Below are 12,001 nucleotides of genomic sequence, written 5' to 3' on the forward strand. Positions count from 1 at the left end.
CCTCTCCTACTGCCCCTCCCTCCTCTCCTACTGCCCCTTCCCCCTCTCCTACTGCCCCTCCCTCCTCTCCTACTACTGTGAGTAGATTTTATCTTCTCACTGGTCAGTCTGACTTCCAGAGGGGCAGAGGAAAAAACCTTGCTGAGTTGGAGAAAGTGGGTGAGGACCAGTCCTGGGAGCCCCGGTCCTGGGAGCCATATCCCTGGGGCGGGGGCTGGGGAGGGACTTCACCGTCTGAGGCAGCAGCCCTATGCACACAGCCTTTCACCACTCAGGAGTCATTGACAGGGCCTTTCCTGTCTCGCTGTCACTTGCAAACGACAAGACACAGCGTGGAGAATTACTGCCCTTTTCAACCCAAAGCAGGACAGCCTTCCCAGAGTCTGGTGACCGAGTCAGTGCCCTTAGGGGCAACTGGCCCTATCATCCATCAGGACAGCCCTGTCTCTTGTTACCACAGGGTTGGGGCTCTGGTATGAATGGGGCAACAGGGGCTTCCTTCAAGGCATGCTTCATGCCAAGCCCATATCCTCAGACCAAATGGCCTAGAGCCCTGCCTCCCCCTGGGTAGGGACCCCAGTTCAAGGCCGAGATTCTCCTCCTCATACTCAGGTCTGACAGAGTGGTTAAAACAAGGGAAGTGACTCCTCAAAAGGTCCGCAGAGCCACCGACCTCATGCTCCCAACAACTTGTGTGGCCTTGGGAGAAGAACCTGCCTCTCTGGGCCTCAACTTCCTCGGCTGTTAAATGGGCATAATAATGACACTTACTTTCTCCCATTAGAAGTTGCCAGCAAACACCCAGAAGAGCTTATATTTTGTAGCCAGTGCTCAACAATGCTGCTGTTTAGACCTGAAGATTCAACTACTTGGCCTCATTTCCCCCTTTTACTAAAGCAATTTCTTTAGTAGAGCAGAATCCTTCCAGGATTCCATGTCCACACAAACAGAGTGTTCCAAAGAGGGTAGTATCAGGAAGAACTGGGGTGAGAAAGAATAGGGGTGACTCTGGGTCAGGACAAGCACTCTGACGGGGGCAGGTGGGGAGAAGCATGAGGGTATTGGGGAGACAGGGCATTGGGGGCAACTCCCTGTCCCTGGCTGCTGTGGCTGTGCTGGGGGTCTGGGGGTGAGGCTTTGCCACCTACTCAGACCACCATGGCTAATCTGTGGATGCCCCTCCTGGGGGGGGTAGCTTACAGATCCTCTCCAATCATCAATCCCCTCCCCTATGAGATGGGGGATCCCCATCCTTTCTCACCAGTGCTCTCCCCTGCCCCACCCCACAGGAGCAGCTTGCTGCCTCAGGCTCTCCCTTGCCCCTCCCCACAGGAGCAGCATGCTGCTGCCTCAGGCGCTCTGCACCAGGTATTCTGCAAGGTTGATTGGAAAAGCAGCGCTGGCCACTCCTTAAAATGTCCTCAACAGTCCAACGCTCTCTGTGTTCCCCTGACCTCCACCCCACATTACAGAATTTGCTTCTCCCTCTTTCTGAGACAAGGGTCTCCCTACATAGTCCAGTCTGACCTGGAGCTCAAACTCCTCCTGCCTCAGCCCTCTGGGTGCTGGGACAACTCCACGGCACCACGCATGACCCAACTGCTTATTTATTATTTATTTAGTTCTCCTTGCTTAAGCCACAGCACCACCAAAGGGAACCGTCATGACAGCTTCCACAGGCGTGCGGGGACCTGTGGGACCTGTGCCAGCCATTTGTGTCATCACTTTTTTTGTGTTGTACTCACAGATACTTTAGGCAGTGAATGAACTCACAGAAAACCTAAGAACAATGATTGAAGACCCTGACCCTAGCCAGGAGCCTTTCTCCAGCAGAAGGGGCTATCACAAGTCCAGCCTGAGAGCTGGGGTGGTAGGAGCTGCGAGGTAGGGGGTCGGAAAGATGAAAGCAGGGGACATCAGGTGGAGGCAGCCAGACTTAAGTCCTGCAAAAGAGAAGTCAGTGTCCTAGGACACTGAGACCAGAGGGTAATTTACGGGAGGGCAACGTCTGGACAAAGGCGACAACAGAAATCTAAAGAATACTCTCATTTTCCAACGACCCTACAGGTCGTTGCCTCAGACTGAGCCTCGGGCTGCCACTAAGAGACAGATAGTGTCTCTCCGGATTCTTTCACGAATCCACCAGTTCCGCGGCCGGCTGCAGTTGGTAGCCCCTCTCCGGAAGCCTCCAGAGGTGGCGTTCCAACGAGGAAAGGCACAGCTAGATGGGCGTCCCCACAATCCAGGGACTTATCCAAGGCCCTATCCAGAAAAGTTTGTCTCAAAAAAACGAAACAGGAAGTGCGGTCGCGGAGGGGGACTTCGAGGAGGCCTTGGCCGTGTACTTCAGGCTTTGGGGCAAGGTGGTGGCAGTTCCTGGACCTCTCCCTGCTCCTTAACCCCATAGGCGGGAGAAGCCAGCTTTACCCAGACTGCAAGAAGGAGGCGAGAGGGGACTCTAAGTGAACGCCTGGCCCTGATGGATGGTGCGCTGAGCATTTTTGCGCACTACATGAGACCCCAATACATCCTGCGCCAGCCAATGGCCCCGCGCTGCTCCCTCGCAGCTGACCGCGCGCCTTAGAAAAGAGAGGATCGTCCTGATCCACCTGCGATCCCCTCATGACTCCCCTAGACTAGGATCTGGCCCAGTCACGCTTCCGTCCGCTCCTCTCCAGCAGGGTCTCGGGAGTATCCCCGGCCTTGCGCCTTCCCCCTCAGATCTATCTCTCCTCTCCGCGCTGCAAACACTCCTCTACTTTGTGAGGCGGGAGTAGGCGACTCCTCCAGCCCCCGCACCCACACTGAAGGTCCGGACAGACCAATGGGCAGCGGGTACCCTGCCACCTCCTTTGCCCGAGTACCGGTGCGGACAAAGACCCGGGAACTCGCAAGTTTGCACCGCGCAATCCTCGGGCCAGGAAACAAAGGCGGGAGGGGGTGAGGTGGCGTGAAAGGGGGAGGGGACCGAGAACTAAGCACGGAAGACACAGACCCGGCGACAGTAGAAACTGCTTCACGCTCCGTTCCCTCGGGCTCCAAAGCAAAAAGCTATAGTCCGGAAGGAGGCCGAGGGCGAAATAAACACCCCCAGGGGTTGGAAGTGGCAGAGAAGAGAGCTGGAGGAGAAAGGGAAACCGAGTCAGTGCAAGGAGACAAACAAAAAGGACAGGTCGGTGCCTCGAGGAGCTCAGAGGGGGTCCCGGGCGCCCGCAGACCCGCCGGTGACGTGCGGTCCCGGCGTCCGGCTGGCGTGCGCAGGGTGCTCGCTGCCCCCCAGAGTTCCCTAAGGCCCCCAGCGCCCCCGAGCTCCGCTGCGCAGGCAGCGGCAGGCGCGGTGGCAACGGCGGGGAAGTGCGAGGCTCATCAGCTGCGGGCAGCGGACTTACGTTCCTAGCGCGCGGGGTGCTGCGCTCGCGGAGCTGGCGTGCCCCGCTGACGCTTCGGCCGGGGGAGTCTCACATCGCAGTGCCGCGCCTGGCGAGCAGAGCAGGGCAGGGCAGGGCAGGCAGGACTCCTGCGCCGCTGGGCTCGCCAGAGTCTGGCGGCCCGAACTGGTCCCTCCTCTAGTGCCGCGCACAAGCCAATGGCACGCCGTCCCCTCCCACGCTCCTGGCTGCCTCGCCCCCGAGGTGGCCAGGGCGGGCACAGAGGGGTGGGGGGACCCAGGGCTGCATCCGAGGCCTTGCCGGGAGCCATCTGCTGGGGGCGCAACCCCGCTTAGCCAGGGGATCCCCGGTCGGGGACACCCTTTCGCTTCGCCACCCAGGACTTTCTCGGAAGTTCTGAAAACAGCGCCCCTTTCCCGGGACTGCAAATATCCCCTATGAGTCGATGAAATACTCAAGCCTAGGCCAGTGTCTAGGAAGGCAGGGGCCGGCTTTGATTGGCAGCACCCCCTCTCCCCGCAGTGTGAACCAGCACGGTTGGATACTAATGGTCACTGTTTGCTAAAACACTTTCAAGAATGAAATTTTTGCGTTCTCAACAGCTCAAGAGGTTTATAGGACTAGCCCCAGTTCACAGATCCGTGAATCATTTAAGCTTAGCCTAGACCTGAAGATGACGGAGAAGGCTTGGCTCCTCAGCTTGAAGTAACTTCAAAAGACAAGGACTCTCACAACACGAAGACCTTCGACCTCAGTCCCTGTGCTATCTGCTGCACGTGTCAGGGCTGGGGTGGGGGGCTTACCTGGGACTACAGAATATTTGTTGGGTGAACCAAACAGCCTTTTATCTCAGCCCATGCCGAGAGTGTTTCCTGGGGTCCTGGGAGATCTTCAGAAGCCTATTAGCCTAGAAGACAGGCTCCTACAACATCCGGTCCCTGACTGGCTCTTATTAGCTGTTGATCACCCAGAGCCTCCCTCCCGCTGAGAGATCGCGGGATTTTGTCCTCGGGACTGAAGGTAAGTAACCCCAGCAGGCCTGGTGGGAGGGTGGGGACCGAGAGAAGCAAGGTAAAGAAGTGGGGCAGAGAGGAGAGAGGCTGCCCCCAAACTCCAAATAGGTATGCCTCTGGCTGCTGAGTTTTGCTTCGCTTTTCTACTCCAGGCCGCAGAACCAGAATACCTGGGTTCAAACCCAGGCTCTGTCTTTTAGCAAGTCCCTGGGCAAGCAAAGTTACCTAACCTCTCCAAGTCTCCTTATCTACAAAATGGGTGTGGCCTAAGCAGGAAGTACTCTGTGGCTATTGTTGGGATTTCCAGTTACTGTCGCAGCCCCTGCTTAACCAAGTCTGACAACAGTGTGAGGTGCTGAAGTCCCAGGCAGGCTCCACGGCCTTCCCAACAGCTGGGGCTGCACAGGAGGGGCTGTGCCCTTTGTAAGGAAGAAAACAGAACAGTGCCTGGTAAGTAGCAAGCCTGCTTTCAGTGGCTGTTAGCCTCCTGATTACCAAGGCAACTAAACTCCCTTCCCACAGTGCCAACCGCTCTTGCTGAACACCTGGCCAGTGATGGCCAGTAATGAATGAATCACACAGCCAGTCATGTCTGTGACTCTGGATCAGGCCTGTCTCGAGGTGTGCGGAGTGGAATGCACAGCCTTCTGTCCCTGACCAGGGCCTTCATCGCCGTCTGTTCTCCAGAGATGGAACGATGAGTTCATTGCCGCACCATCTGTCCCTTTATCATGCAGGGCTCTGAACTGTGTCCCTGAGCACCCCACCCCCACACTTGGAGACAGCTCCCAGTGTTCCATCAGAAGAAGGACCTGAAGGCAGAATTCCAGAGGCTAGACCTGATGCTGACTCCTTGTTGTAGAAGGAGTGAGCTCACTGTCACTAGATGCATACAAGCAGAGCCAAGGAGGAGCCAGAGACGATCACCAGTGGTGCTTGATGTAGACAGAGCCTCTGAGCTCGGGGTGTCTGTGTTCTGGGGTTTCCATGTCCATCTATAAGGAGGTGGGAGCCCCACAATGCTTTGCAAAGGAGGTATAGCTATGGAGATGGGCCCTGTATGTCAAGTAAAGTGCTGGGTCCTGGGGCCTTGGAGTTGATAGAGAGATGTAGTTCCATTTCAAACATATTTTAATAAATAAAGACTGCCTGAAATAAAACTGAGAGTAAGTTGTTATGGATAATGGTCAAGACAAAAGCTAAACAAAGGAAATTAGTTTCAAAGTTCTTGGGATTTTTTGGTTTTTTGGATTTTTTTCATAGTCATATCAGGTATGTTTTCAAGGTCAACAAAGATATAATTTAAATACATAGGTAATCTTCAAAACTTCAGAGATCTACAGAATATGGCATTTAAGAAGTTTTAATAACTTAGGTTATTCTTTTTTATGACAATGAGATATGTCTGCTCCTGATAGCACCAATCTACTTCAGTGAAGATAATGGGCATTGAAGAAACTTCCCATGGAGTTTACTTTCTTTGTGGCAAAAGTAAGTCACTGGGCAAGAAAATATCCCTGCCTCAACTGCTGACATTATGCTGTCCTAATGAGACAAGCAGGACACAAAACATCCTGCTTCTCAGAAAAGTCTGTTGAATGTTAGGCCCATAGTCTGAAGATGGATGCCCCAACACTGCAGAGAACTTTGGGTGACTGTCCGAGCAGCTATCTGTTTCTGTCATTACATACTTTTTGGAAGTCGCTTGCTTGCACTTCCTGCTTACTCGGTTATTATTATATCCTACTCGGGTCTCTGAGGGAGTTGAAGACTAGATAGTTATAGTCGCTGTTTTCCTTGTTTACCTGACTCAGAAAGCAAGTTAAGATAGAAAGTAAAGTAGATTTTGAACTCACCAAAATAAGATAAATATAGAACATTTTCTATGAATTTGTCAAATGCAAATGGACTAGACATTGTTAATGTATTTATTATCTGTATCTATTGTTTATAGTCATTGCACTTATTGTATATAGTTTTCTTATATTAGTTATAGCCTTCTTTTTTTATTAGACAAAAAGGGGAAATGTAGTGGTATTTCAACTGTACTTTAATAAATAAAGATCTGAGAGTAAAACAGTCCCACTGGTCAGCCTTACAGACCAGTTTATGGTAACACACCTTTAATCCTAGTAACCATAATGATACACACCTTTAATCCCAGTAGCCACCCTAGTTGCCATAGGAATCAGGCTGTGCATACCTTTAATCCCAGTGGTGCTCACCTTTGATCTCATCCCTAGAGGGGAATATAAGATGAAGAAGACAGCTCTCAGACACAGTCCCCTTATGCAATTCCAGGAGGCAGGATCACAATTTCAGACTGAGGTCAAGGTAAGAGCCAGTGACTGGCTATTTTGGTTTTCAGATCTTCAAGTTGAACCCCAATTTCTGACCCTGGATTATTATTAATTGTGCTTCAAACAAGTGGCACCCCTGTTCCTAGAGGATTATCAGCCCCTTGGGGAGACAGATTTGTATCCACAATTGTGAGAAGGGAAGTAGCTCGCAGCCTGAGCTTATAGACTGGGGGACTGAGAGAACACGAAGCTCAGATGGCATCCACACCAGCACCTCCAAGTGCAGAGCCCTCTGATGGTCCTCATCAGCTCTCTCTGGCTTTGGCTTGCACACTGCCAGACACAGAATGTTCACTACTACTAAGGCAGCCTCTTCTTAACTGGAAAAACAGTGCTGAGTGGCAAGAGACCACCTACCCATCTTGCCGTCCATTTCCCCTAAAGTGCCGACCTCTGTCCATACACTTCTCCAAAGTAATGTGCATTTGTTTAAGAACATCTCTAAGGCCACCACTCAGCCCTTGACATGTCCTCAACCAATTAATGGAGACAGGATGGGGTGTCCTTCCCAGGGGTTCCTGGCAGTGTAAGAGAAATGCATGCTGAGCCCTTTGTCCAAACGTGTTTCTGAGTTACCTCATCTTCCCATTGGCTGAAGGCAAGCTTACCTGTTTGGGCACCTCATAACATGAGACAACACAGATATTTAGCCTGTGTGGATTCTGAGGGTGAAAGCTACTCGATGTTCCCTGTCCTGGTGACCCTACATTGCTCCTTGGAGGGAAATGGACATGTGGCCATCATTGCTCTTTAGAGCTTGAAGAAGCCAGTGAAGGGACTGGATAAGAAGGTTTGCCAAGTGGAAACTTGAAGTCTTATTGTTCCCTTAGAGGCTGGCTCTGAATGTGCTAAAATATTCTACTGAAAGTCCCAGGAGTGTGGCTGGAGTTGGGGAGCAGCCAACCAATGAGGGTCACTCCTACGGAGACCCGGCAGCTGCTGCTTCATCTGTCTTATCCTGGGCTTCCTCAGCAAAAACAGCAGAGCCTCTGTGCCCTAGAGGGAGGATGTCTGGTCAAGGGTGTGGGTGTCTGGGCAAGGGTGTGGGTGACTGTGCCAGGGCTGTGTGCAGTGGGCATGAGCAATGGGGGAAGGGCAAGCAACTCACTTCTGGACTGTGGTCCCCGAGGAAGAGGATATGCCTTCAGTGAGCAGAGCATGGTGATACATGCTCAACTGTGATCCCAGCACTCCAAAAATGGACACAGGAGGATCATTCTCAGCTCACCATGAGGTCAGGACCAGCCTCAGCTATATGAGACACCATCTCTAAATGAAACAAAAACCAAGGCACAGGTTAGAGAGATGGCTTAGTAGGTAAAAGGCTTGCTGCACAAGCCTGATGATTTGAGTTCAATCCCTAGACCCTAAGTTAAGGCGGAAGGAAGTAACTGACTTCTGCAGGTTGTTCTCTGAGGCCAGCGTGAGTGTCATGACATGGTACTTCCATCATACACATCATCATCATCATCATCATCATAATAACAGCAGTAATAATTAAAAACAAAGGTGCTTACAGTTAGAGCAGAGTTAGCGGGAAATGGAAAGGCTATGGGAGCTAGCACTGGACATGATCTTTAGAGCATGGCCCAGGCAGAAAGGTCTCAGCAATGCTACCTCCCTGAACATGGAGGAGGACAGGACTGTCTGAGTTCAGCAGTAGTTGAACCTGGGAGTATTGGACTTGACAAGCATGGTTTAAATCCTGGCCAGGCCACCACAGGCCAGCAGTTCTACTTCTCTGAGCCGCTGCTTTCCTCTCAGAGTTAAGAGCTGGGTGATCTTTGTAGAAGTCACAAAAACTTCAGCCATGACAATAAGCCTTTAGCTTGGAGCTGCTGTTGCTTCTGCTATTGCTGCTGCTGCCGCCACCAGGAGCAGGGGAGAGGTGTTTCTGAAACTGTAAAGGGTGACTCCGAGGTGACAACCAGGGTCAGTTGAGACTGCGCAGGGATACCTTTGAAACCCAAGCAGAGGCTGCGTCCTCAGAGATCCCAGGCTCCCTCATTTCTACAGTTCCTTTCTTTTTAAACCTGCCTAGCCAGGACATTTGGGGTAGAGTTGGGCTGAGCAGAGCTTTCGGGGTCTGAAGGAGAAGGGGAGGATCAGGAATTCCCAGGCTGGCCCTCCCTCCCTCTGCCTGCTTTCCCCCTCCCCCACTTCAGTCTGTAAACGAGCCTAGTCTCATCCCTAACTCCCACTCCCACGGCTGCCCTCCCTTGCTGACTCATCTCCACTGCCACACTTGGCTTGTAGCTGCCGTGGGAGCAAGAAATATCACACAGCTCCTCACCTGGGAGAAAACGAAGCCAATAGCTGCTGGGGATAGAGGGCGGGGAGCGGACACAAGACACTCTGGCTGCTCAGAAGAATGGTGGGCAGCTTGGGAAACCAACCCATGCCAACAATGGCAGGAAAGCTGAGAAGCTGACAAGACCAGCCCAGCAAATCCCTCCTGAACTGTAGCACGAATGATAAAAACCCAGAGACAAATATTGGAGTTCAACCTGAAGATCAGAAAAACAAAGTAGCCAAGCCACTCAAGAGCTCTTACCTCTAAGAAATCCTCAGACTGAAAGAGAGAGTGAGTTCCTGTCTCACCCAACCTTACACTCCTCTCTAGTGCTGGGGTTAAAGGTGTGTGCCACCACTGCCTGGCCCGTGAGACTGACCAGTGTGGCTGTTTTACATACTGATCTTCAGGCAAGCTTTACTTATTAAAATACAAATGGAAAATCACTACACTGAACCAAATGAAGTACAAGGCCCTGGTTCTCTCTAAATAGCATAGTGGCCTTTGACAAGTTACTCAGCCTCTCTGAGCCCATTCACCTGTCACATGGAAAAAGAAACCATGATGACATCAAGGGTACTGAGGGATTGAGGGAGCTGGAATGTGTCAGCCCAACTCATGATGAATGAACAGAAGATGGTAGAGACGGGGCAGAGACAGTAGGTGCATGCTGCTACCTGCAAAAAAGCCATCAGCGGGGGCTAGGATAGGGACCTGGAATCCTAAGCTTGAGGGTGCATAGTTCCCCTGAGGGGAGGGATGACAGACACTCCCACAAATTAGATAAGAGCTTCCAACTGGCTGGAGATCTCAGAGTGCTGTGGATATGAGGGTAGAGAGGGCAGCAGATTCAGCCTGGTAGATCCCAGAGGCCCCCACAACAGTCACTCTGGGCTAAGGGCTGTGTCCTGGGCTCCTGGGTGCCACACCCAGCAAGCTTCATATTCTCTCAAAGAAGGACATTCTGACCCCACAGTAGGTGTTTTCCTGGTCTGAGTGATCTTAAGTCTTTTGAGGTTGGTCTCATTATTCACCCATTTTATGGACAAGAAAACTAAGGTTCATACACTAGACAGATCAAGATGCAACCCTGACAGTCCAGTCCAGAATCCAAAGTTACTCTGGTTCTGCTGGTGCCACAGCAGAGATTTTCAGACTTCCCACAGACAATGTCCCTTAGGGTCCCAACTCTTCCTTCAAACTGTCACCCGTGTTCACCAATGGAAACCACATGTGGTCCCAGAAAAACATTTGTCAAACAGAGTTTTTAAAATGTGTGTGGGTGCCTGGGCATGTGCACATGTGTGCACACGCATTTAGAACATGACAACTTCAGGTGTCATAATCAGGAATGTCACCCTCATTTGAGACTGGGTCTCTATAGCTGACCACTTAGGCTGCCCAGTGAGCTCCAGATAGCCACTGTCTCTTCCTCCCAGGGCTGGCATTAGAAGTGCAAGCCCCCACACCAGAGTTTTTGCATGGGCTTTCAGAATTGAACTCAGCTCCTCCTGCTTATGGGGCAAACACTTCACCAACTGAGCTAACTTTCTTGATTACAAATGGCTTTACCAAGATGTGGTTTCCAGAGCACATTGGGTAGGGAAAATGTATGCACCCTGCCCCAGGCATCAGAGTAGAAAGCTGGGTTGAGCAGGGGTTCCCAGGACAGTAACCTTCCCACAAGCCTCCAAGGGATTCCACAGACTGCACTAGACAGACTTGGGGGAGGCATCAGGCTCCTTCATTAGCTCATTAAAACAGATCCTTTTTCAGGCAAGATGCACACTGGTAAACCCAGCACTCAGGAGGCTGAGGCAGAAAAGTGGTGAGTTTGAGGCTCACCTGGGCTCCATACCAAGAACCGAACAAAACCAAAGCACCGGGAACATTTGGAGGGCTGGGAGTCTAGCTGGATGGTACAGCATTTGCCTAACACGCCCCAAACCCTGGGTCTGAGCTGCAGTACAGAGGAAAGGAAAGGAGAAAAAAGGAGGGGAGCGGAGGGGAGAGAGACTGGGGGTGTAGCTCAATGGTCCAGGGCTTGCTGTAGTAGTATGAGATTCTGATTTCAACTCTCAGAACCACAGCGGAGAGGAGGGTAGGATGAAGAGAAGGAAGAAGAGGAAAAGAAGGAAGGAATGGGGAGAGGGAGGGAGGCTAGGAGACAGAGGAAGAGTGGGGAGGATGGAGAGAGGGAGGAAGAGCAGGAGGACACAGAGGAGGATTGGGGGGAAGGGGACCAGGCAGGGGGAGGAGTAGAGGAAGAAAGGAGTGGGGAGGAGGGAAAGAGAGGGGAAGGCCAGGAGGAGGCAGAGGGGGACTAGTGGGAGTAAGCACTTTAATTAACACTTAGGTACTTTTCTCCTGTTTTACAAGGCCAAAGCGAGGTACCAGGCACCATGGAAATGGTAGGTAAGTGGCTGGAGCCCACACGGGTGGATTCTGGATTACCACTTGCTTTCTCAGCACCCACTGCTAAGGTGGGTGGGTGGGGAAGGGGGCTGGAGAAGAGCTTGGAGGGAGCATCATCTTCCTGCTGCGGGGAGGGCACCGTGGGTGTCTCTCCCTCTCAGTGCTGCAGCCCCAATCGTCCCGCAGTTCGCCCGCCCGCCCGCCTGCGTTCCGGGCGATCGGTTTATTAATACTCGGCGCTGCCGAGGCGGATCGCAGCAACAAAGGCGGCTCTCCCGGGCGCCCAGCGTCCTTATGTAACTGCTGGGAGCTGCGCAGCCCAGGCGGCCTGCCTCACCCGGGGCTGGGCCATCTACATCAGCACCTGCGATGCTGCTCACCCGGTGTTCCTTCCTCTGCAGGGCTAGGCATGGCACCCAGCCTCGGAAGGGGTCTGGTGGAAGAATAATCTCCAGTCCCAGGGGAACTCTTAGGGCTGAGCAGGACTCCCTTCCCTCAGCCTCCAGAGCCCCAGGCTCCACCTCCATCACA

At 52.4% G+C, this 12,001-nt stretch overlaps 1 protein-coding gene across 2 annotated transcripts in view; it reads right to left on the reverse strand.

Moving 5' to 3' along the window:
* Tp53i11 (tumor protein p53 inducible protein 11) overlaps window positions 1-3,571 on the reverse strand; it is a 14,847-nt gene extending 11,276 nt beyond the window's left edge. Inside the window, exons 1-2 of one of the 2 annotated variants that reach the window (XM_026787715.1) lie at window positions 3,390-3,571; window positions 2,996-3,119 (exon numbers count right to left, since the gene is read on the reverse strand). The gene's annotated coding sequence lies outside the window, so the exon portion shown is untranslated. The remainder of the gene's footprint in view (window positions 1-2,995; window positions 3,120-3,389) is intronic. The other variant, XM_005364125.3, reaches the window with a different exon arrangement.
* Window positions 3,572-12,001: the final 8,430 nt, after the last annotated feature.

This window comes from Microtus ochrogaster, assembly GCF_000317375.1.
Source record: "Microtus ochrogaster isolate Prairie Vole_2 chromosome 14 unlocalized genomic scaffold, MicOch1.0 chr14_random_1, whole genome shotgun sequence".
Classification (NCBI taxonomy): Eukaryota; Metazoa; Chordata; class Mammalia; order Rodentia; family Cricetidae; genus Microtus; species Microtus ochrogaster.